General features: G+C 38.7%; 1 pseudogene; it reads right to left on the reverse strand.

The window, feature by feature from the left end:
* LOC127493257 (mannose-P-dolichol utilization defect 1 protein pseudogene) overlaps positions 1-23,494 on the reverse strand; it is a 79,471-nt pseudogene extending 55,977 nt beyond the window's left edge.
* Positions 23,495-23,933: the final 439 nt, after the last annotated feature.

The following is a 23,933-nucleotide window of genomic DNA, read 5'->3' on the forward strand; positions in this document are numbered from 1 at the left end:
TTTTTAAGTTTTTATTTGAGAGGTTGAGTTACGGACAGTGAAAATGAGAGACAGAGAAAGGTCTTCCATCCTCTGGTTCACTCTCCAAATGGCTGCAACAGCTGGAGCTGAGCCAATCAGGAGCCAGGAGCTTCTTCCAGGTTTCCCATATGGGTACTAGGGGCCCAAGCACTTGGGCCATTTTCCACTGCTTCCCCAGGCCATAACAGAGAGCTGGATAAGAAGAGGAGTAGCTGAACTAGAATCAGCGCCCATATGGGCTGCAGGCACCACAGGCGGAGGATTAACCTACTATATCACAGCACTGGCCCCTAAGCCATATATTTCTTCTGGGAAGAATCAATAGGTGGATGGGTGATAGATGACCATTTATCAAAATATATTCACCTGCCATTTGGTTTTGCCAGGATGGTCTCAGGATCTTTATTTTTAGACAAGCTTACTATGAAATAATCCCAGAGAATTTGAGCAATCAAATGCTAGCTTCTGGCACTTGCTGTCACCTATTCTTTCTGAACAGAAGATACATTGTACTTCTGCAAGATTTTTTTGCATTCAATTTAAGAGAAGCATGATGGTATTGGAGATTTTTTTAAGGCAGAGTTACAGAGAAAAAGAGATCTTCTATCTGCTGGTTTACTCCCCAAATGGTCACAATGGCCAGGACTGGGCTAGACTGAAGGCAGGAGTTTTTCTACATTTCTCACATGGGTGCAGGGGCCCAAGGACTTGGGCCATGTGCTGCTGCTTTCCCAGGCACATTAGCAGGGAGCTGAATCAGAAGTAGAGCAGCTGGGACTTGAATTAGTGCCCATATGGGATGCTGACATTGCAGGCTGAGGCTGAACTTGCTTGCCACAATCCAGCCCCAGAAATGGAGTTTTACTACTTTATTTAAAATGTTCTCATTTAATAAATGCAAAATTAATTCTAGTTCATTTAGACAATGTCTACAGGTAGGTTTTCACTCTTAAAATGAATTTTTATGTAAATTTATGAATTGTTTGTAGAAAAATTTTTAATTAGTGACCAACAAATGGTGCTATTTACCCCTACAGCTATGATACATGGGTCTAAGAATTAAATGAAGGAACTAACAGAGCAGATTGAATTATTGGATCAAAATCACAACTAGATATGTTACCCAGTAACATATTTTTGTGATAATTTCAAGGTCAAAAACAATCAAAAGCTACAGGTGAAGTGAGATAGCTCTGTGCCATTCTGTGTGATTCTCCAGGACCTTCTGACCTAGAGAAACAGATGATGTATCCAGTGAAGAGTGTAAGTCATTTCACACACCAGGAAGTGTTCAGGGTGTATAGTATTTCTGTTTCCACACCAAGTTGTATTCTTTTTTTTTTTTTTTTTTTTGACAGGCAGAGTGGACAGTGAGAGAGAGAGACAGAGAGAGAAAGGTCTTCCTTTGCCGTTGGATCACCCTCCAATGGCCGCCGCTGCAGCCGGCGCACCGCGCTGATCCGATGGCAGGAGCCAGGATCCAGGTGCTTTTCCTGGTCTCCCATGGGGTGCAGGGCCCAAGCACCTGGGCCATCCTCCACTGCACTCCCTGGCCATAGCAGAGAGCTGGCCTGGAAGAGGGGCAACCGGGACAGAATCCGGCGCCCCAACCGGGACTAGAACCCGGTGTGCCGGCGCCGCAAGGTGGAGGATTAGCCTATTGAGCCACGGCGCCGGCTCCAAGTTGTATTCTCATATGTCAGTCTGCATGAAAGAATTGTGAGTTTACACCATAAGCAATACCAAACCAAAGGCAGACACAGCCTACTGAAATCATTCTTAGGAGAAATATTCTCTTCCTACTCAATATCATTTGTTTGTTTACCAGGAGAACCAGACACCAACCTGTTTATGTGTTGATCATTCACAATTTCCTGACTGCCTTTACCTGGGGTATTCTTCCTTGATCCTGGCAGTTGACAAAGAAATGGTTCAGAAGTCAATTCCCTTACTTTTTTCTCCTAAAGGTGGAAGTGGGATTAGCTCTTTTCACTGTTATACTTAATCAACTTAGCTGTAGATTACTTCCTATCCATATCACCTGGAATTTTGCTCCCCTGTTCGTGAAGGTAATTTTAGTTCATAAGGAAAGCAATGCTTCCAAGCATGGGGTACAAAATAGTCCAAAACTGGCAGCAGCCCTGAGATTTCAAACCTATCAGGGATAACCTGGTGAAGAATTCCAAATCCCTTAGGTATTAACCAACTATACAGGGAACATGGGATGGTTTGTGGAAGAAGGAAGTTTCAAATGTCAACTACAGCCTTGTGGTCAGTTATAGAAATAAAACTATCTGGGCAGTTGTCCCACAGCATGGTAAGCCACTGACTGACACTCGCATCAGCTTTCTGCTATGGGAGTTCCAGTTTGAGTTCAAGCTACTTGGCTTCCAAAAAGTTCCCTGCTAATGAAACTGGGAAAGTGGTCTAAGATTGCCCAACTGCTGGGGTCCCTGCCACCCATGTAGGAGATCTAGTTGGAGAAATGAACCAATTGTAGGTATACAGATTACCTTGTTTGCTTTTGATATGTACACAAATTTTTCTCATTTTATATAAGGATTCTTGTCACTGGTTAACTACAATTTTATTTATTTATTTATTTATTTATTTATTTATTTTTGACAAGCAGAGTTAGAGAGAGAGAGATAGAGAAAGGTCTTCCTTCTGTTGGTTCACCCCCAAAATGTTCGCTACGGCCAGTGCGCAGCGCCGATCCAAAGCCAGGATCCAGGTGCTTCCTCCAGGTCTCCCATGCAGGTACAGAGCCCAAGCACCTAGCCATCCTCCACTGCACTCCTGGGCCACAGCAGAGAGCTGGACTGGAAGAGGAGCAACCAGGACAGAATCCAGCGCCCCACCTGGGACTAGAACTCGGGGTGCCAGTGCCACAGGCGGAGGATTAGCCAAGTGAGCCGTGATGCTGGCTACAATTTTCTTTTAAGATTGACTTACTCATTTTGAGAGAGAGAGAGAGCAAGAGAGAGTGTGCTTTTATCTACTAGTTCACTCCAAATACCCAAAACAGCTAGGGCTGAGCCGGGTCAAATCCAGGAGCCAGGAATTCCATCCAGGTCTCCCACTTGGTGGCAGGGACCCAACTATTTGAGCATCACCTGCTTCTTACCAGAGTATGCATTAGTGGGATGCTGAATTGGAAATAGAGGTGGAATCAATTACAGGCATTCCAATGAATGTGGAGTATACATATCCCAAGTGGTGGCTTAACCTGCTGTACCAAAATGCCTATCTGATGAGTGACTTTTAAAAGTTACGTACTAGTCAGTTAAGACTGTGATTGAATTGGAGGACATGAACGCGGCAGCTGGTAATCAGAAATTGATAGATAGTTGAGATTTGGTTGCATTTTTCAGAAGAGTATCCCTAAGTGAGAACTTCATCTTGTTGAAAGTATTATTGCTATATGGGTAAAAATAGTCTCTGAGCTTTGAATTCACCCTTCCATACTTTGCTTTATGTTGATGGATCAAGGACTTCACAAAATGTATTTCTTCTTTGTCTGCTGTTTTCTTGTTAGCTTTTGCCAATAGAAAGCAATAAAGCGAGGCTATATAATCCTGCTGAATACTACTGTTTGAATTAGCATTTCATAATGTGTTTTAGGCACCTGATTCAACAGCTACCTAGAAACTCTCCCAAATATTCTTAAGTCCTAATAAAAAAATGAAAAAATAAAAACTCATCACTGAAAAATTAAGAGTCACTACCCTATTGTCAGAATGAGGTTTGTGTTTGGTTTGGTTTGGCTTTTATAATTTTTAAAGTTGATGAGATAAGAATAAAAGGCAAACAGTTGTGCAGGCATGTTGTGTAGCCAGAGTAAAAAGATCTCACCTCACTGAAATGTGGAATGAATTCCCTTAGATTCTGGTACTTTGTGTTGTTAAGACTGCTTTATTCTGATTCTTTTATAAATCATCTGTTTTAGCTCTGTGTGCTTTTGAACATTTATTTGATGCTATGGAATTACAGAGATTTATCTTTATGTCTTCATTTGCTTTATTAAATTTAAAATTCACATGGTTGGCACTTCCTATCTAAAGACTTATACAACTTCCATTTTAGGATACACTTTTTTCTTTTTTGAAAAAAAAGATTTATTTATTTGAAATACAGAGTTACAGAGAGGTAGAGACATAGAGAGAGGTCTTCTAACTGCTGGCTCACTCCCCAGGTGGCCTCAACAGCCAGAGCTACACCAATCCAAAGCCAGGAGCTTCTTCCAGGTCCCCTACATGGGTGAGGGGCCCAAGGGCTTGGACCATCTTCCACTGCTTTCTCAGGCCATAGCAGAGAGCTGGATTGGAAGTGGAGCAGCCAGTGGCAGGTAGCCACTTTACCAGCTACACCACAGCACCAGCCCCTAAATAAACTTTTCTTTGAAAAGTTCTCCCTTCTGTTTTCTTATCCTCATATTCTTGTTAACTAGATATTGAACTCATGTGTTAGTCATGATCCTTGGTTTGTCATTGTTGGACCTACAGTCATTGTTTGTGTTTTAATTTGGTCTTTTTATATTTACCATGTTAGTTATCTTCAATGTGTAATATTCTTTGCATATCCATTTGTAACTAAAAATATTTGTACACTGTTTGCTTTCTATAGAAAATAAACATATTGCTGTTGTTTCTTCCCTCCCTTCCAATTTGAGGGAATAAATACTCACCTGCAAGCATTCTATACACAAGAGTGCAACATTCTATTGTTCTCTATTCATTCTGCAAATGTTTCAATTTTCACAACTGTGTGGGCCTGCCACACCAGTCTAATGGAACCTGAAGGAGGGAGTGGGAATGAAAAGAGGGACAAGGGCATAGAGAATGGAGCCAAGACAACAAGGGTGATCAAGGCTCGTTTATTCTAAAGTCCCAGTGGTATTTATACATAACCAGCTGCAGAACAAAGAAGCACAAAAGATAACAACATACGTAACCAACTTATCGGGGCCTCCAGTGGCACAGATAATTTTAACAGAGTGTTCTTGATTATCATCCTCCTTCAGGATGTCATCCTCCTTCAGGATGGGAGTATGTGACTTTCTTATCCCAGGAATTCCATAAGCCAAGATTGGCCTTAACTTGTCCAAAGGCTGCCTACACACAACCACATTCTTTGACACTGCTTCAAAGTATTAAGCTTTTTCAGGGTCTAGCAATTCAAATTAATTCCCCTTTGCACATAGTCTAGGAGATGGCTTCCTATACTATATGCCAATCACCACTTCCTGATGTGCTTTTTTATAGGAATTTGAAATGATCTTATCTATTACTCCACCCATGCCAAATATTTCTATTTTAATACACATACCTATAATGTCTCTTCTTGATTAGTACAAGTTATGGCCTCTTGCCAATTCAGTTGAAACTTATTCTTGTCACTATAGTTCTCTACCTCAATAACAAATAATATTAGTGGAGGGTTTGACACTTCCCTCATCACCCCATTGACTATAAAATTAAACATATGGGCTGGCCTTGTGGCATAGTGGTTAACCCACCATCTGTGATGCCACTATCCCATATCTGTGTGCTGATGGAGTCCCAACTACTCCAGTTCCAATACATCTTCCTGCTAATGTGCCTGGGAAGGAAGTGGAAGATGGTCCCAAGTACTTGGGCCCATGCCACTCATGTAGGAAACCAGGATGTAGTTCCTGGCTCAGGGCTTCTGCTCAGCCCAGATTTGGCTGTTGTGGCCATTTAGGAAGTGAACCAGGAAATGTAAGATATCTCTCTCTCCCTCCCTCCCTCCCTCCCTCTCCCTCTCCCCTTCTCTTTTCCTCTCTCCTCTCCCCCTTTCTCCTCTCTTCTTTTTTATATCTCTGTTGCTTTGCCTTTCAAATAAGTTTTATAAAAGAAATATAAACTTGCAATTTACCTTATAGGTTTCTTAAAAATAGGTGTTCCCAGGAGTGGGAGTTTGACCCTGCAGTTAAGATGTTCATATGTTGTATAGGAGTGCCTGATTTCAAGTCCTGGCACTGTTCCTGATTCCAGCTTCTTGTTTTTGTACAGTCTGGCAAATGGGGGATTATAACTCAAGTTGTTGGGCCCATGCCATACACATGGGGAACTTCAATAGAATTCCTGGCTCCTGGGCATTTGGGTAGTGAAACAGTGAATGGGAGGTCTGTCTCTCTTTCTCAATGCCTATTAAGCAAATATATCCCCAACATAATACTTAAGTATACTTTTCATAGGCCACTTATGTGATTATATTTTTTCTTATTTTTCTGACAATGTGCCTGTGAAATAAAGTCCAGATTTTATCTTCTTCCTGTGTACCTCAGTGCCAACATGTCTTGTCAAAAAAACACTATTTTAGTAATTCACTCAGAATACATTTTGTAAAATCATTCTAAGTATCAGTTTTCTAGAGTCTGGGCATGTAGTCTTGAACAAAATACACAGCATTACTATTTTCTTAAAACCTGTCATAGAGACCAAATATATGTAAAACCTCCCATCTCTGTCATGTTTCATTGATGTATTCCTTAACACTTAACTAATCCTTTTTGATAAAATCAAGAATATTCAAAATTCTATTCCTTTATATGCATTTTTGCAGTGTAATTATTAAAATTAATATTCAAAATTATTAGCTACCTTGACATTGGTAAAATCAAGAGGGATTTGAATGTCCTAACATCAAATTCCCCTCCACATTCTGCCTCTACAGATAAGGGCTCCTAACTAAACAAACCTACTTTTCAAAGAGGAAGACATATTTCCTGCTTGTCTCTGAGTGATGTTTCCCAATAGCCAGGGAATTATTCAAATGAACCAATCACATGAGAGCAAAGGGAGTACTCCTCCCTCTTGTAACTACAAAGCCTGTTGTGAGAGCCCTGATTTTCTCTTCCACAGAGATGCCCCAGTGTGGTCCTGTCTGGCAGTGTCCTCTTCTTCCTGGCCCCAAGGGTATATGACTGATAACTGCTGTTACTCTCATCTTTCATGTTTGGTGGATGTTTGCAGTCATTCCTATAACCATACAGTGAGAATACCTCCCCCGCTAACAGGGTGAATAGGAGGTGATGGAAACAGCTCTTCTTATAAATCAGTACCTGCTCTTTTCATCTTCATACATGATAAATCAAAGGATTTTTCCAGTCCAAACTGTCTCTTTTTGTGAAGATTTTTCAACTTTTCAGAAAGCTACTCCTATTTACTTTTCCTCACCTTTATTCAATTTCTTATACTCTCACATACAATCTTTAGTTATATATTGTCTTCTCTTCCATATGGTGCATATGGTGAGCATCTCAAAGAAGAAAAAAATCTGACTTTGTGTCCTCCAGAAACTAGTAAAATGCAGGATCCTAAGTATTTGCTTGGAAATATTTGTTAGCTAAATCAGCGTATTCAAACACAAGCTCTTCATTTAAATGGGGACTCACTGCAGCTATTTGGAACCATGGTACAGGTCTAGTTTTCCATGGTACCCATAATTTAGTGATGAGATTTAAGTCATGACTGTAAGAGTTAGCTTGATATCTCAAATAATGTAAATAAGTATACAATAATAGAACCAACTGAAAGATATAATATAAAATTCTATACTATTTTGAAAATTTCATTTTGAGGGCATTAACATAAATTTAAAAACTGATTTGAAATGATTCATAAGAAACAAACACGTTCTAAAATGTCTTAGGGAAGCAAATAGTTCCTGAGAGATCTAGTACATTCAGGTAATATAATTACATAGGAGTAGCTGAAAACCTATTTGAAGGTTAAAAAAAAAAAGTGGCAATCTCTGTTCCATACACATTGCTTCATTAAGTGGAAATAATAAAAAGCCCTTGGAACTTTCCATCATCATTTCCTAACATTTTATTAAATCTGTAATAAATGATTGAAAGAAAACTAAACAAAGTGGCATACTGTTGAACTGTTGCACTAAATGTTTTGAGAGAAAGTCTGGGAATTACTGCTCTGATAGACTTCTATATAAATCAGTAAATAGCCTAATTTGCCAGTAGAATAAGTAAGCCATCTCTAGCTTTTGTTGGAGCTTTGAGTTGCCTCTGTCCTTCTATGTGAGACAGAGGGGAATTAGGGATAAAAGTATAGACAGATTTAGGAAGAAAAAAGGAGGACAAGATGAGTTATAAGCAGAAAGAGAATGTTCGTCTGGCTTTCAGTAAAACAACTGCAACATATTTTAGCATGTATAATTTTAGATAACTGCAATAGGGGAAATATTGACATTGTACACAAGAATCATTGCTACCTACATGTTATAGAATGGTATTTCATAGTGAAATATCAACTGATAGCATAAATCTATTAGACTTTGCAAGCTCTATTTGCATCAACTCTTACTATGAAATAAAGCGGTTCAAAACTTACTGGCTTCAAATGATGTCCATTAATAAATGGAAAGTAATAACTTTCCTGGATGGGAATTTAGAAAGGCTCAGTTGAGTTTTTCTCTTGGCTGGGCTCCCCTATTCACGCTTAGTTGGGTATTCAGCTTAGCTAATATTGGCTGGGCTTTCTCATTGTCATGGGGGCATTTTTTGAAAAACTAGACTGACACCACACTGGATCACAGTCTCTTATGGTCCAGCAGCTTAGCTCTTGATTGTTCATAGGGTGGTTGTGCAGAGTGCCAATAGAGAAGGATGCATATGCAGCTTCTGAAATCTAGTCTTGGAATTGACACACTGTCATATTTACTCTATTGTTATTTGTCAAAACAGTCATAAAATTATCTGGGATTCAAGAGATCTCTTGGTAAAATAGCTACAAAGAAACCTTGCAAAAGACATGGAGAGGAATAAAGAGCATGGCCTTTGGTGCAATCTATCACACAAACATAGAAAATGGATAACTTTGAGATCAAAATCCTGGAAATAATGAACATATCAAATATTTTAAAATAACAAGCTCTTTAATTAGCTTGTTTTAAATTTGATAATCATTTATTTCATCTTTATTGACTTTTTCTGGAGTGTTGATTAACATGACACAGGTCTTACTGAAAACATGAATATAAGCTTTAAAGCACAGTTTAACAAAGGTACACACACTGAGTTACCAGCACTAGAAATACAAAGTCATGATCTGAAATTGATTCTATTCTAGCTACTAATGAAATTCCCAGCTATTAGTCCCTATATAATTTACCAGATATTAATGCATTTGTAAAAAATTTACAGATTTGATATTTTGTTAATATATTTGAAAAACATGTAATAATTTCAAATTAATTAACCTTAGAAAACCATGACCACAGTTTTTAGTTATGTTTGTTACTAGAGAATAAAACTAATAGACTCATGTTGTAACTTAGAATAATTTTTAAAGGGAATTTTCTGTGCTATTTAAAAAAAAACTACAAAACTTAACATTATCTGTAGAACTTCTCAGTACCAAAAGATCAATCTGAATCAACCCAGGCTGGTTCTAAAATGCAAATGAGGCTAAATTTGTACAGTATGTGCAAGAACATCATCCTGAACTTTCACCAGATAGACTTTTTAAGATTTTTTATTTATTAGAAAGAGAGGAGAGAGAGAAAGAGTGTCAGAGTATCAGGGTCAATCCGAGAGGGTCCAAGTGTTCAGTCCCCAAATAGCTGCAATAGCCAGGGCTGGGACATGCAAGAGCCAAGAGCCCAGAGCTTCTTCTGGGTTTCCTACATGGGTGGATGGCCCAAGCCTCTGGGCCCTACTCTGCTGCTTTCCCAGGTGCATTAGAATGGAGCTGAATCAAAAGTGGAACAACCAGGACTCTAACCAACACCCATATGAGATGTCAGTGTTGCAGGCTAAGACTTAACCTGCTATGCCACAATGCTTGCCTCAATCAGATAAATATCGATTATTGGAAGAGAAAACTGAGGAAACCATGTATGATATTTCCTAACTTATTAGCTTGGTCAGAAAGCAAAGAACCCAGAGATAATCCCATTTAGCTGGCACATATTAATAGAAAATTGCCATTAATAATTGTTGATAATTCATTTTATGTATTGGAAACCAAACAAATCAATAAATATTTTGACTCAATATTATAGAATGTAAAAAGGAGAAAGAAAGACTTCCACATAAATTGCTGCTAGTTTGGAATACAATAATACATGTGCACTAGTGATTTTTTAAGTTTTAGAGTAATAAAACACTTTTCTGGAACAATAAAATTGCTTTTCTATAATATAATTTTTTTTGACAGGCAGAGTGGACTGTGAGAGAGAGAGAGACAGAGAGAAAGGTCTTCCTTTTGCAGTGAGTTCACCCTCCAATGGCTGCTGCGGCCGGCACATTGCGCTGATCTGAAGCCAGGACCAGGTGTTTCTCCTGGTCTCCCATTTGGGTGCAGGGCACAGGGACTTGGGCCATCCTCCACTGTACTCCGGGCCATAGCAGAGAGCCGGCCTGGAAGAGGGGCAACCGGGACAGAATCTGGGGCCCCGACCGGGACTAGAACATGGTGTATCAGCGCTGCAAGGCGGAGGATTAGCCTATTGAGCTGCGGTGCCAGCCTATAATATAAATTTCAAAACATGCCATTGCTGAATATTATATTTGACTTATAACTGCTTGGATATTGAATAATCCTATGACAAAAAAGGTAGAATAATTTTTGCTTAACTTTTTGTTAAATTCAGTGAAAGGTGCCAGAAGATTTTTTCCTTATCTCAATATAAATCTTAAAAAAATATTATTAGAGAAAAACTGAGTTGAATTGTTCATTTCAAAAGACATTTCAACTGTCCATAATTTAGTCATTATTGACAAAATCACCCACATCAAATGTGAGCTAGTGCCTTTGGGGACTGAAGTGGAAAGAGATGAAAACTTTTCATTTTACTGCTGGTTCAACCACAGCTATTTAAATCTAGCTTTTTGTAGCACTAAATTTTTATGTCATGGATTTCATAGGGAAAAAAAAGACTAACCTAAAAGCTGCCAGTGTTAGCATCTTAATCTGAATGATCCTACAGAGTTATGTCAATTTCTTTTCCAAGCCTACATATTCATATTCTGCTTTTTTTTAAAGTTTTATTGTCCAACAAAGTAAAACTTTGTAAAGAATTTTCCTTACCAATAAAGTCTCTGCAGCTATTTTGTGCACAGAATGTTCAGTGTTTTCAAAGTTTAAATATTTATTATCTTAAATGAATCAAAATTTGAAATTTGTCTATTACAAACAAATCACATGATGGATTGTATTAGAATTATCTATTAACAAATTGATGCCTGAGTTGTATACAACGACATGCTAAGCCCTGTGCTAAGCTATGAGATAATGGCAAACATCTTTCCAAGTCAAAATTGTAATTGTATGGAAAGTCTGAAAAGTTTTTAAATTACTTTTAAAATCATAAAATTTGGGGACAGCACTGTGGGTTAACCTGCAGCCTGCAGTATCAGTATCCGATTTGGGCACTGGTTCAAATATCAACTGCTTCACTTCTGAGCCAGCTCTTGGATAATGCATCTGGGAAAGCAGTGGGAGATGGCCCATGTCCTTGGGATCCCTGTACCCACATGAGAGACCTGGAAGAAGCTCCTGGCTTCAGCCTGGCACATGCCTGGTTGTTGCAGACACTTGGGGAGTGAACTCACAGATGGAAGATCTGTCTCTTTCTCTATAACTCTACCTTTCAAATAATCTATTTTAAAAAATCATAAAATATATAAACTTCATATAACTTTTAAGTTACAAGTAGTAAATCTAATGAGAAGCCAAAATATTTTCTATTTTAGTAACTGCATTTCAATATCCTCAATATTTTAAACAACTAAATTTCAATAGAATATTTCATAAAATAAATTATTTGACACAGAGAGGGAGAAAGAGAAGAGAGAGATCTCCAAATGCCTGCAATGGGCAGGGTAAATAGCCAAAGCTGGAATCCAGAAACTCAAAACAAATCTACCTCACAGGTGCTCAAGGCCCCACTGCTTGAGTTGCCATCAATGCCTGAAAAGGCTCACATTAGCAGGAAGCTGGAATTGAGTGTCAGATGTTGGATCTGGAGCTGGGAATCAAATGCAGGCACTCCCTTGTGGAACATGGACATGATAACTAGAGTTATAACCTCTAGGCTGAATGCATGCCCCCAGTACAAGTTATTATATCAATTAAGTTCTCAACAGAATATTACCTGTAAACAGTGACAGTGCAAGTTAGGATAATGCTGCTTTGAAAACTGACCACAACCATTGATCAGGGGAGTAGTGAGTTGTGTAATGGGTAATGAGTGATTTGCTGTTTTGAGGGTTCCAAATGAATTGACAAGGCATTTGATGCAATTTTCATCCTTGTCAGCCATAGGTATATCAAGAACTGCTTTAAAGTAAGAACATATAAAAAAAAAGAAGAAGAACATATGAGTAACACAGTTTTAGTGTTTGTCTTATTTCCCAAGCAAGTGTTCTTTTTGGTACTTCAATTGAAATCCAGCCCTTTTCTACTATAAAACAGGGTTTATTGAAGGAAATTGAATAAGTAAAAAAAATTTATTATCCAAATAGCTTATGAACTGTCCTTAGAGGCTGGGTAGTGACTGCCTTAGTCCATTGCTTCCTTTGAATGCATAGCCTTGTGTGAACAGGCTATGGTCTGATGAGCTGGAAGCAGAAGATGATGGATAAATCAGACAGGTTGTGTTGATCTCAAGAAACAAAAACAACACATTAAATTTTGCCAAAAGGAAATTTTTTGTAAGGCTGGAGAAGCAAGCTTAATGGCAACATGCACTGGGTGTAGTGCTTAATATGTGAAAAGAACTAGAACAGCAGCACTAGGGTGTCTCATTCAATCTTCACCATAATCCTAGGAGATATGTTATTAATGTTCTTGTTTTACAGCTAAAGAAATAGAACTAAGCAAGTTGCCCAAGGTTACACATGTAGTACAGCACAATCCTCAGTATAAGCACCAGGGCTCTGGGCAACTGTGTATAATTGCATATTCAATGAACTTTCCTGAGGAGGAGCTAAACCAAGTGCACACCAGCCATTTTTAAGCCATTGAAGTTCTCTCCTTAGGATTTGAAGCTTCACAAGAAACACCTACTGACCTAATTTGGCTCTCAGTTGATGAGTACAACAAACTTTGAAAGGATTCCTATGGCAGCACAGACAAAATGAGAAATGGATAATTCAAAAAGGAAATGGAAAGTGTTAGGAAGGGGAATGAAATAAAAATCTAAAATGGCACAACATAAGCATAAGGAAATGTGTTCTTTAGAACTTTGGAAACTGGGAAATTTAAGATCAAGGCAGAAAGGCAGAATTGACATATTGTTACAACCCACTTTCTAGTTTATTTATAGAACTTTTTTACAGGGGCTTTTTAAAAATTGATTTATCTACTTATCTGACTAGCAGAAAGAGTTAGAGAGACACAGACAGGTCTTCTACATACTAGTTTACTCCCTAAATGCAACAAATGGGACTGTGCCAGGCCAAATCTATTCCCACATGGTCGTCAGGACTTGGACCATCATTTGCTGCATTCTCTAGGTGCTTTAACAGGCAGCTTGATTGGAAATGAAGTAGCCATGATTTGAACCAGGACTCTGATATGGGATGCAGGTGTCCAAGATCCAGGTTGGCATTAAAATGCTCGTTCCTTTTTCTGTGTCTTCTGAGAAAGAGGTCACTGCGATACCTTGGAGGTCTCTTATAAGAACACCTGTCCTGTTAATGAGCGGTCTGCCTGTATAAACTAATCACTTTCTTCAGTCCCCAATAACTAATACCATTGCCTTGGAGGGTAGGATTTCAACACGTGATTTTTGGAAGGATAAAAGCATTCAGACTACTGAGTGATCCTATAAAGTTCAAAACCCTTCTATAAGGGCCGGTGCCGTGGCTCACTTGGTTAATCCTCTGCCTGTGGCGCCAGCATCCCATATGGGCGCCGGTTCTAGTTCCGGTTGCTCCTCTTTCAGTCCAGCTGTCTGCTGTGGCCCAGGAGGGCAGTGGAGGATGACCCAAGTCCTTGGGCCCCTGCACTCACATGGGAGACCAGGAAGAAGCACGTGGCTCCTGGCTCTGGATCAGCGCAGCTCCAGAAGTAGCGGCCATTTGGGGAGTGAACCGACAGAAGAAAGACCTTTCTGTTTCTCATTCTCACCGTCTATAACTCTACCTGTCAAAGAAATTTTTAAAAAAAACCTTCTTCCCACTCTTATATTTAACAGTGATCACTTTCCAGTTAAGTTTCAGCACTTAAGGAGAATTGTGTATTGATTACAGTATTCAACCAAAAGTATTAAGTAGAACAAACAAAAAAAAATACTAAGAGGGATAACATATCAAGTTGCTCATCAAATATAAGAGTGGGAATAAGAGAGGGAAGAGATGTGCAATTCGGGACATGCTCAAGCTGACTTACCTCAAACTGTAGAGTTAGAAACATACCAGGGGATTCCAATTCAATCCCATCAAGGTGGCATGTACCAATGCCATCTCACTAGTCCCAGTGATCAATTTCTGTTCACAATTGATCATAATGATAGGACTAAGAACCAAAGGGATCACATAAACAAGAATAGTGTCTGCAAATACTAGCTGATAGAATCAAAAAGGGAGAGAATGATCCAACATGGGAAGTGAGATACACAGCAGACCCATAGAATGGCAGATGTCCTAAACAGCACTCTGGCCTCAGAATCAGCCCTAAAGGCATTCTGATCTGGCTAAAAAGCCCATGAGAGTATTTTAGGCATGGAAAACCAAGACACTCTGGCAAAAAAAATACCTAAATGAAAGATCTCCGCGAGTGAGATCCCAGTGGAAAGAACAGGTCATCAAAGAAGGAGGTACCTTTCTCTGAAGGGAGGAGAGAACTTCCACTTTGACCATGGCCTTGTCTAAATATGATCAGAGTCGGTGAACTCAGGGGGCTTCCATAGCCTTGGCAGCTCATGACAAGAGCCTAGGGTGATTACTGAGGCCATCAACAAGAGTGACAATTTGTTAAGTCAACAACAGGAGTCACTGTGCACTTACTCCTCATGTAGGATCTTTGTCCTTAGTGTGCTGTACATTGAGATTTAATGCTATAACTAGTACTCAAACAGTATTTTTCACTTTATGTTTCTGTGTGGGAGCAAACTGTTGAAATCTTTACTTAATGTATGCTAAACTGATCTTCTGTATATAAAGAGAAATGAAAATGAATCTTGATGTGAATGGAAGGGGAGAGGGAGTGGGAAAGGGGAGGGTTGCGGGTGGGAGGGACGTTATGTGGGGGAAGCCATTGTAATCCATATTCTGTACTTTGGAAATTTATATTCATTAAATAAAAGTTTAAAAAGCTTCTATAGTGGAGGACTGATATAACTAAAAATCAAATCTCATCTCTTTCACAAGGAAAAGGTCAAGAAAATTATCAACTCTAGAGGAACCGAGAGGGGAAGGAAACTAACATCTCTAGAATGAGGAAGATGAGAGTAAACATAAAACAGAGATAGTTTCCTAAAGCATCTTCTGTGACTGCTCCCTGCTTTTAGGATGCATGCATGGTTTATAAAAGCTACCAGCTATAAATCATGCAGGACTAAACCTAGTCTGCAAGTTAGAGAGGTTCAGAATTAGCTTTCCAGATAATTTAAACATGTAAAAATTTGAACCACATTCAGTTGTATTCAAGAGGTGATTAATTTCCATTTTGTTTTAGTTCAGAAGTTGATGAATCCTTTAGAAAGGTGTATATACTTTTTTCCCAGTTTATGTTCTATGTTGTCCACATAAACTTCCTTTTATCCCATTCCATTTTTTCCTTTACAAAGGCTAAAATAAAAATCTCAGATGCACTGGACACATCTTGTCTAAATGAACCCCAGTACAAACTGCCATCTTGCTCTTGGATTTTTGTATGGGGCAGATTAGGTAAACATTTCTTCATCCCAGAACAAAGCTTTATCATGTTTGGGGTACACCAGGTGATTCCTTAGCACAGATATCATGAAACTTGGAGTATAACAGATATATTAGGTTACAGAATCACTACTCAAATTGATCTCTATGAGCTGTAAATCTGTTCTATATCTAACAAGATGAAATGTGTTTGGAATAAACTATTATATTTATTTACAAAGTCATTTGTTTTCCCTCATATACATTACATTTTTTGTATTCTCTATATACCACAAATCAAAGACAACTTGATATTTGTCTTTTTGGGGACTGAATTATTTCACTAAGCATAATGGTCTCCAATTGTATTTATTTTCTTTCAAAAGATAGGATTTCATTATTTTCTTTCAAAAGATAGGATTTCATTATTTTATTATTCACATATTCTTTGTCTCATCATCCAAATACACCCAGATTCCATATCTAAGGTATTATGAATTGAACTTCAGTAAACATGGGGGTACAGACGATTCTTTCATAGGCTGATTTCATTTCTTTTGGGTAAATTCCCAGGAGTATGTTTGTTGGGTCTTATGGTAGATCATTTTTGGATTTCTAAGGAATCTCCATACTGTCTTCTATAATTGTCATACTAGTTTTCATTCCCATCAGCAGTGTATTAGGGTACCAGTTCCCCCATATCCTCATCAGCATTTATTATTTTTGATTTTTCAGTGATAGCCATTGTAACTGGGATGAAGTGAAACCTCATTGTGATCTTGATTTGTATTTGATGGCAAGTGATTCTAAGCATCTTGTCATGTGCAACTTGGTCATTTGTATTTCATCTTTATAAAAATGCCTGCCTGTATCCTTTGCCAATTTCTTAACTGGATTATTTTGTTGTTGAGTTTCTTGAGTACTTTAAGTACTCTGAATATTAATCCTTTATCAGATGTGTAGTTTGCAAATATTTTCTCTCATTTTATCATGTTATTGAGTATTTTGTTTGCTGTCCAGAATCTCATTAACTTAATGTAATCCCATTTGTCTTCCTTCTTATTTCCTGTGCTTCTATGGTATAATCTGAGGAAGTCTTTGCCTATATCAATGTCTTAACATGTTTCACCTATGTTTTCCTCTAGTAATTTGATGGTTTCAGTTTATATCCTTGACTCATTGTAAGTTGATATTTGTATAGTGTGTAAGGTAGGAATCTTGTTTCATACTTCCATATGGAGAGATCCAATTTACCCAATACCATTAGTTGAAGAGATTGTCCTTTCTTTGGGGATTAATTTTAATTCATTCATCAAAGATTAGTTGGTTGTAGATGCGTAGAGTAATTTCTGCATTTTCTAATTTGTTACATTGGTCTACATGTCTATTTTTGTGCCAGTGTCAGGTTTTGTTTTTTTTTTAATTGTAACTGCTCTGTAGTATGTCTTGAAATCTGGTATTGTGATTCTTCTGGTTTTGTTTTTGTTGTCTAAGATTGCTTTAGCTTGGCTATTCAGGGTCTCTTGTTTTCCCCTATGAATTTTTGGGTCTTTTTTTTTTAAGATCTGAGAAGAATGTCTTCAAAGTAACTTTTAATTCCATGTAAGAATAACATTTTCACTATAAGAACCTCCTAGAAAGTAGACAAAATTGCCATCTGCTTTATAGTTTCAACTGAATGGCTCACCAACTCATGTAGACATCAAATCCAAAAGTCATGGATTGGTTATAGTTATAGGATTCAGGCTTTATCCAATTGTAGTTAGTAGAAGGTAGTCCTAATGGTGAATCCTTAGGTCATAGAGGGTATATGCCATTGGAAGATAGTTGTCATGAGAGGGCTAGTTGTATCAGCTTTTGCTCATGCAATTTTTCTCTCTGCTTTTTCATGCAGCATGTGGTCATTCCTCAACACATGTACATTTTTTTGACTGCTACTTCACTTTCTTTTTTTTTATTTAATGAGTGCATTTTTTTATTTTTTTAACTTTTATTTAATGAATAAAAATTGCCAAAGTACAGCTTATGGATTACAATGTCTTCCCCCGCAATGACTTCCCTCTCACCGCAACCCTCCCCTTTCCCGCTATCTCTCCCCTTCCATTCATATCAAGATTAATTTTCAATTAAATTTATATACAGAAGATCAATTTAGCATATATTAAGTAAAGATTTCAACAGTTTGCACCCACACAGAAACACAAAGTGTAAAATACTATTTGAATACTAGTTATAGCATTAATTCACATTGTACAACACATTAAGGACAGAGATCCTACATGAGGAGTAAGTGCACAGTGACTCCTGTTGTTGACTTAACAATTGGACACTCTTGTTTATGGTGTCAGGAATCACCCTAGGCTCTTGTTGTGAGTTGTCAAGGTTATGGAAGCCATTTGAGTTCGCCGACTTCGATCTTAGTTAGACAAGGTCATAGTCAAAGTAGAAGTTCTCTCCTCCCTTCTGAGAAAGGTACCTCCTTCTTTGATGGCCTGTTCTCTCCACTGGAATCTCAATCACAGAGATCTTTCATTTAGGTCATTTCATTTTTTTTTTCCCAGAGTGTCTTGGCTTTCCATGTCTGAAATACTCTCATGGGCTTTTCAGCTGGATCCGCATGCCTTAAGGGCTGATTCTGAGGCCAGAGTGCTGTTTAGGACATCTGCCATTCTATGAGTCTGCTGTGTATCCCGCTTCCCAAGTTGGATTGTTCTCTCCCTTTTTAATTCTATCAGTTAGTATTAGCAGACACTAGTTTTGTTTATGTGATCCCTTTGACTCTTAGTCCTATCATTATGATCAATTGTGAACTGAAACTGATCACTTGGCCTAGTGAGATGCCACCTTGATGGGATTGAATTGGAATCCCCTGGCATGTTTCTACCTCTACCATCTGGGGCAAGTCAGCTTGAGCATGTCCCAAATTGTACATCTTCTCCCTCTCTTATTCCCACTCTTATATTTAACAGGGATCACTTTTCAGTTACGTTTCAACACTTAAGAATAATTGTCTATTAATTACAGAGTTCAACCACCAGTATTTAGTAGAACAAAAAAAAAATTCTAAAAGGCATAAAGTATTAAGTTGTTCATCAACAGCCAGGGCAAGGGCTGATCAAGTCACTGTTTCTCATAGTGTCCATTTCACTTCAACAGGTTTCCCCTTTGGTGCTTGGTTAGTTGTCTCTGATCAGGGAGAAAATATGATATTTGTCCCTTTGGGATTGGCTTATTTCATTCAGCATGATGTGTTCCAGATTCCTCCATTTTGTTGCAAGTGACCGGATTTCATTTTTTTACTGCTGTATAGTATTCTATAGAGTACATGTCCCATAATTTCTTTATCCAGTATACTGTTGATGGGCATTTGGGTTGATTCCAGGTCTTAGCTATTATGAATTGAGCTGCAATAAACATTAATTTGCAGACCGCTTTTTTGTTTGCAATTTAATTTCCTTTGGGTAAATTCCAAGGAGTGGGATGGCTGGGTTGTATGGTAGGGTCATATTCAGGTTTCTGAGGAATCTCCAGACTGACTTCCATAGTGGCTTAGATACAACTTTAGGAATATAGTGGTTCTTTCCCCCATACCCTCTCCCTCCCTAACTCCCATCCCTCCTTCCTCTCCCCCTCCCATCCCCTTCTTCATTATGGCTCATTTTTAGTTTAATTTTGTATACAGAAGACAAACTCAATGTTAGATTTCAACAGTTTGAACACACATACAGCATATAAAGTACAGTTTGAGAACAAGATTTGCAGTTCATTCTCATAGTACAACTCATTGAGGATGGGGTCCTACATGGGGAGTAAGTACACAGTGACCTCTGTTGTTCCTCTAATAAATAACACACTTATTTCTGATGTCAGTGATCACCTGAGGCTCTTTGCATGGGCTATCAAGGTTATGGAATCCTTTTGTGACCATAGACTCCATCAGAATTTGGACATGGCCATTAGCAAAGTGGGTGTTTGCTCCTCTTTTCAGAGAAAAGTACATCCTTTTTGATAGCCATTTCTTTCCACTGAGGTCTCAGAGAGATGCTCTGTGTAGGATATTTTTTGCTACAGTCTTGGATTTCCATGCCTGAAATGCTCTCACAGGCCTTTAAGCCAGACTTAGAGCCTTAAGTATTGATTCTGAGGTCACAGTGTTATTTACAGCAAGTGTCATTCTAGGAGTCTGCTCTGTGGACTGTTTCCCATATTGGACTTTCCTTCCTTTTTAATTCTATTATTATTACTAGGCACTTTATATTATTTATATAATCACTTAAACCTATCTACATGTTGACTTTAACATTTAATATGATTATTTTAAAAGTTAAGAGGGCATTTACACCAACAATTTCTATGGGTTTGGAGTCCCATGACATGTTTTTAGGCTGTACCTTTAGAAGTTAAGTCTGTGGAATTGTATGCAGAACTATACTGCTTTACAGTTACAGACTACTTCCTCCCACTCTTATTCCCCCTCCTATTTTTAACTGGGATCTTTTTCTAATTGATTCAATATGCATATGATTAACTAGATATTACGTAAAGAGTTCAACATACAGTATGAAGAGGAGAAAAGAAAAAAAAAAGAAAAAAAGATATACAAATAAAAAGTAACAATGATAAACTGTCCCTTGATAGGTCAAGGACTATTAAACTCAATGATTCTAAAAGTGTCAATTTCTCTTCTATAGCTTTCATGTTAACAGCACTCCCAAATCAGGGAGAACATATGGTGTTTGGCTCTTTGGAACTGGGTTATTTCACTAAGTATGATGTTTTCTAGCTTGCTCCATTTTGTTGCAAATGACTGGATTTCATCCTTTTTTACTGGTATGTAGTATTCCATATTGTACATATCTCACAACTTCTTTATCCAGTCTTCAGTTGATGGGCATTTAGGTTATTTCCATCTCTTAGCTGTTGTAAATTGAGCTGCAATAAACATGGAGGTGTAGATAGCTCTTTTGTTTACTGACTTCATTTCGCTTGGGTAAATTCCAAGAAGTGGGATGGCTGGGTCATATGGTAGGTCTATATTCAGATTTTTGAAGTATCTCCATACTGTTTTCCATAGTGGCTTTACAAGTTTGCATTCCCACCAACAGTGAGTTAGGGTGCCCTTTTCCCCCACATCCTCTCCAGCATTTTTTGCTTGATTATTTCCATATGAAGGTCATTCTAACTGGGGTGAGGTGAAACCTCATTGTGGTTTTGATTTGCATTTCCCTGGTGGCTAGAGATCCTGAACATTTTTTCATGTGTCTGTTGGCCATTTGGATTTCCTCTTTTGAAAAATGTCTGTTTATGTTCTTGGCCCTTCTCTTAACTAGGTTGTTTGTTTTGCAACTGTGGATTTTCTTGATCTCTTTGTAGATTCTGGTTATTAATCCTTTATCAGTTGCATAGTTTGTAAATAATTTCTCCCATTTTGTTGGTTGCCTCTTCTCTTTCATGTTTATTTTGTTTTATGGAAGCTTATCAATTTGAAGTAATATTATTTCTTCATTTTGGCTTTGACTATCTTTGCCTGTGGGGTCTTTCCAGGAATTCTTGGCCTGTGCCAATGTCTTGCAGGGTTTCCCCAATATTATCAATTAATTTGATGATGTCGTGGCATAGATTTAGATCTTTAATCCATGTTGAGTGGATTTTTGTATAGGGTATACGGTAGGGGTTTTGCTTCAGACATCTACATGTGGACATCCAGTTTTCCCAGCCCCATTTGTTGAAGAGACTGTCCCTGCTCCAGGGATTGGTTTTAGCTCCTTGATCAAATATAAGTTGGTTATAGATGTTTCTATTGATTTCCAGGGTTTCTATTTTATTCCATTGGTCTATCCATCTGTTTCTGTACCAGTACCAGGTTGTTTTGATTATAACTTCCTTGCAGTATGTCTTGAAGTCTAGTATTGTGATGCCTTCAGCTTTGTTTATGTTGTATAAGATTGCTTTAGCTATTTGAGGTCTCCTGTTTCTCTATATGAATTTTAGCATCATTTTTTTCTAGATCTGAGAAGAATGTCTTTGGTATTTTTATTAGTTTAGCATTGAATCTGTAAATTACATTCAGAAGAGTGGACATTTTAATGATATTGATTTTTCCAATCCATGAACATGACATATTTTTCCATTTCTTGTATCCTCTATTTCTTTCTTTAACATTTTATAAATCTCAAAGATCTCATCATAGAGATCTTTGACATCCTTGATTAAATTTATTCCAAGGTACTTGATTGTTTTTGTGGCTATTTTGAATGGGATTGATCTTAGAAATTCTTTCCCAGCCATGGTATTGTCTGTGTGTACAGAGGCTGTTGATTTCTGTACATTGATTTTGTATCCTGCTACTTTACCAAAATCTTCTATGAATTCTGATAGTCTGTTAGTGAAATCTTTTGGATCCCCTATATATAGAATCATATCATCTGCAAGTAGGGATAGTTTGACTTCCTCCTTACCAATTTGTATCCTTTTGATTTCTTTGTCTTGCCTAATGGCTCTGGCTAAAACTCCTAGGACTATATTGAATAGCAATGGTGAGAGTGGGCAACCCTGTATGGTATCAGATTTCAGTGGAAATGCCTCCAAGTTTTCCACATTCAATATGATGCTGGCAATGTGGCCGGCACTGTGGCACAGTGGATTAACGCCCTGGCCTGAGGCACCGGCATTCCACATGGGCACCGGTTCCTGACCCAGCTGCTCCACTACTGATTCAGCTCTCTGCTATGGCTTGGGAAAGCAGTGAAGGATGGCCCAAATCCTTGGGCCCCAGCACCCATGTGGGAGTCATGGAGAAAGCTCCTGGCTTCAGATCGGCGCAGCTCTGGCTGTTATGTCCAATTGGGGAGTGAACCATCAGATGGAAGACCTTTCTCTCTCTCTCTCTCTTTCTCTCTCTCTCTCTCTCTCTGCATCTCCTCTCTCTGTAACTCTGATTTTCAAATAAATAACTAAATCTTTTTTTTAAAAAAGTGGCACACTGCTGCCCACACTTGAAAATGTAAACAATCAGGGGCCAGCACTGTGGTGCAGTGGGTTAAAGCCCTAGCCTGAAATGCCGGCATCCCATATGGGCTCCGGTTCTAGTTCCAGCTGCTCCTCTTCCAATCTAGCTCTCTGCTATGTCCAAGGGTAGCAGTAGAAGATGGCCCATGTCCTTAGGCCTCTGCACCCATGTGGGAGACCCAGAAGAAGCTCCTGGCTTTGGATCCGTACAGCTCTGGCTGTTGTGGCCATCTGGGGACTTAATTAGTGGATGGAAGACCTCTCTTTATGTCTCTACCTCTCTCTGTAATTCTATCAAATAAATAAAATAAATCTTTTTTTAAAACGTAAACAATCAATATAGCCTCTCCCCATCAGCTGCAGCTCCCACTGGGGGGAGGGGGAAAACACCGAGGGACCATGGCATGTTCAACCTCTCTGCCCGTCCCCTAGAATTTCTCCTTCTTCCCACTTAGAGCTCCAAGTGCTGTTCACCAAATTTCCCCACTCATCTGTGTCTGCATCTCTGTGGGCTCGCAACCTCTCACCTGGTTCGCTGAGGGAGCAGTGGCTGTCTCCTTGCTGGGTTCGCACCATTCCCTTTCTGCACTTTGGGCACCTCTCTACTTTCCCCGGCATGGACCTGAGCAATCTCTGGTGAACTCCTGGGCCACTCCGCATGGACTATTCATGATTCCAACACCTGCTTTATCCCCTCTTCTCAGTGATTATCCATTTGTCCCTTTGCGACTCAGAACATCTCATGGCTATACCACCATCTTGCCGCCCTCTTCTCGCTACTCAATACATGTTATTTCATTGCCATCTTCCAGCCTCACTAGACACTGAATCAAGAACCTGCCTGATCTTTGGACTGTAGACTTTCTATACCATGAGACAAAATCAATCTTCTTTTCTCATTAGTGGCTAGGCTTAGTTTTTGTCACTACAACAAATACCTAACATACCATGTTGAGAGTTTTCAGACATTCAAAATGTTTCAACAGAGTTAGGTTGCCCAACCGTTATGACTTTTGAAAACAAAACTGATTTGCAAGTTCAATTTGCTTTCCAATGT

The sequence above is a fragment of the Oryctolagus cuniculus genome, chromosome 5 (assembly GCF_051225735.1).
Source record: "Oryctolagus cuniculus isolate XC-2025 breed Fujian yellow rabbit chromosome 5, ASM5122573v1, whole genome shotgun sequence".
Lineage (NCBI taxonomy): Eukaryota > Metazoa > Chordata > Mammalia > Lagomorpha > Leporidae > Oryctolagus > Oryctolagus cuniculus.